Here is a 2477-nt window from a genome sequence, read left to right as displayed (position 1 = left end):
TTTAAAATCTGCATTTTGTAAACAACAAAGGGGAATAGCAAAGTCAATCTACAATAGAAAAACAACAGAATTTGCAAATGTCTTTGCATAGATTTTAACATTTAGGTAAGGCTTGAGAAATTTATTATTATTATTATTATTATTATTATTATTACCATTATTATTATAGAATAATCATGTGCATCACTTTCCCAGTAAATGCGTTATTCTGTACCTTCAGTACAAAAGGTTCAAGTAGAATATGAGAAGAAAAATTAATATGGATCCTAGAGAGAGCTATGGGGCGATGGAAAGAGAGACTGACACAGTGGGCAAGCATTACTGTCTCTGAGGTTCTGTTTTCTCCGCTGTCAAATGAGGAAAAATTCTACAAGATCTTGTGGACTGACTAAGGTAAGCAAACACGTGATTGTGACGGGGAGGCGCGCAGGCGGTGCGCAGCGGCCAGTGGCACAGGGGGGCTTCTGTGCGGCTCGGGTCAGCAGGATGGGCCGCAGGCGCCGCCTGGGCTTCTGGCTGCCGCTCCTGCTCGCGGCCACCTGCGCGGGGCTCCTTTTATGCTGGTACTCAGGAGCTTGGCCGGAGTACGGAGCTTGGACCTCGGGGCCTCTGAGGCAGGATGCCTGCCCGCGCCCCCTGGCCCAGGCCCTGCAGCGGCGCGCACGTTTCCGGCGGCTCTTCAACCTGTCCGTCCCGGTGCTGCTGTGGGACGGCCTCCTCACCCCGGAGCTCTGGGACCACCTGAGCCAGCTCCGAGCCCCCTACGGCTGGCACGGCGTCCCCCGCGAAGCCATCACCTCCACCCTGAGCCTTCTGAATGGCTCGGAGAGCGCGGAGCTGTTCGCGGAGTCGCAGGAGCGGCGGCAGCCTTGGCCTTGCGTTCGGTGTGCCGTGGTGGCCAACGGAGGCATCTTGAAAGGCTCCGGCCAGGGCCGCCGCATCGATGCCCACGACTATGTCTTCAGACTCAATGGTGCTGTGATCAAAGGCTTTGAGGATGACGTGGGCACCAAGACCTCCTTCTACGGCTTTACTGTGAACACGATGAAGAATTCCCTCATCAACTACAGGGACCTGGGCTTCACCTCCACCCCACAAGGGCAAGACGTGCGCTATATCTTCATCCCTTCAAACATCCGCGACTATGTGATGCTGCGATCAGCCATTCTGGGTGTGCCTGTCCCCGAGGGTCAGGACAAAGGGGACCTACCCCAGGCCTATTTCGGACCAGCTGCCCATGCAGGTAAATTCAAGCTACTACATCCAAACTTCATCCTCTACCTGACAGAGAGGTTTTTGAATTCGAGCATTATTAACACAGATGCTAAAGACATATACATGCCTAGTACTGGAGCCCTTATCCTGCTGACAGCTTTGCATACCTGTGACCAGGTTAGTGCCTATGGATTCATCACAAGAAACTACTGGAAATTTTCTAACCACTATTTTGAGCGAAGAAAGGAGCCACTGAAATTTTATGTAAATCATGATCTGCATCTTGAGGCCGTTCTGTGGAAGGACTTGCACAAAGCTGGCATCATTCAGCTCTACCAGCACTGATCCCGACGTGCCTGGGCCTTTTGCTTCTCTTTGCAAAACCTTGGCTCTCATCCTTTAAGTGGCCAAACTCTTCTTTTTAATCTATAAGAAGCGTTCCATCTCCCCTCTCCCCTCCCCTTCTTCTCAATGGGGCATTTGGAAGATGTGTTCACAACTCTCACCAAATGTGAGACACTAGATCTTGAGTCTGACTCATCCCAGAGAACTACCCCCTGGGTCTTACATAGACATTCCAACCTTAGCCAAGGAAAACTAGACTCCTTTGGCGGGTTTGTTCTAAAATGAAGGATAACACTTCCGAGAAGATAAGATGTGCCCTTAGCTAGCACAGGCAGGTATACCTCAGAGGGGGGCACGTGAAGCCAGCATTTGGTACTGTGATACTTTAGGAATGTCAGTTCAGCCATTCCAACCTATCACTTAACCAAAATCAAGCAGCAATATAGGCAAATGCACAATGCCTAACCCCAAATAGCCCCACCAGCTATGTCAAGATTTCAGAGAATACTTCAAAGCAACTATTTTTGTTTTTTAGCTGAGCCATCCTGCCACCTGTTGGCAGCTCAGCTCCGGCCGGTACTCAAACCGCAGTTTTCAGAGCTCGCACTCTTGAGCAAGCTTTTAACCAACTGAGCCATTTGGCCGGCCCCAAAACAACTCTTTAGCAATTCAAGGATAACTTATTCTCTGCCCCATGGGGAGCAGAGCTTTCTTGACTGATAAAGTGGGAGCACAAAAGGAAGCAGAAAAGGCAATATAATTTGAATTTAAATGATTATATAAGTGACAAATAATCATTTTTTTTCCTTTTTTCTTTTTTTTTTTGCTTTGGGGATGTAGAGATAGCATATAGAATACAGGATGAGGTTTGAAGATCACTCTTAGATTTCAAGTATCAGGTGAGGTTTCTGAGTGTT

At 48.6% G+C, this 2477-nt stretch overlaps 1 pseudogene; it reads left to right on the top strand.

Moving 5' to 3' along the window:
• The first annotated feature begins 486 nt into the window (after positions 1-486).
• On the top strand, positions 487-1560 carry LOC109376800 (alpha-N-acetylgalactosaminide alpha-2,6-sialyltransferase 2 pseudogene; annotated as a pseudogene).
• The last annotated feature ends 917 nt before the right edge of the window (positions 1561-2477 follow it).

The sequence above is a fragment of the Hipposideros armiger genome, unplaced genomic scaffold, assembly GCF_001890085.2.
Source record: "Hipposideros armiger isolate ML-2016 unplaced genomic scaffold, ASM189008v1 scaffold_1197, whole genome shotgun sequence".
Taxonomy (NCBI): domain Eukaryota; kingdom Metazoa; phylum Chordata; class Mammalia; order Chiroptera; family Hipposideridae; genus Hipposideros; species Hipposideros armiger.
This window is presented reverse-complemented; position numbering and strand designations above follow the sequence as displayed.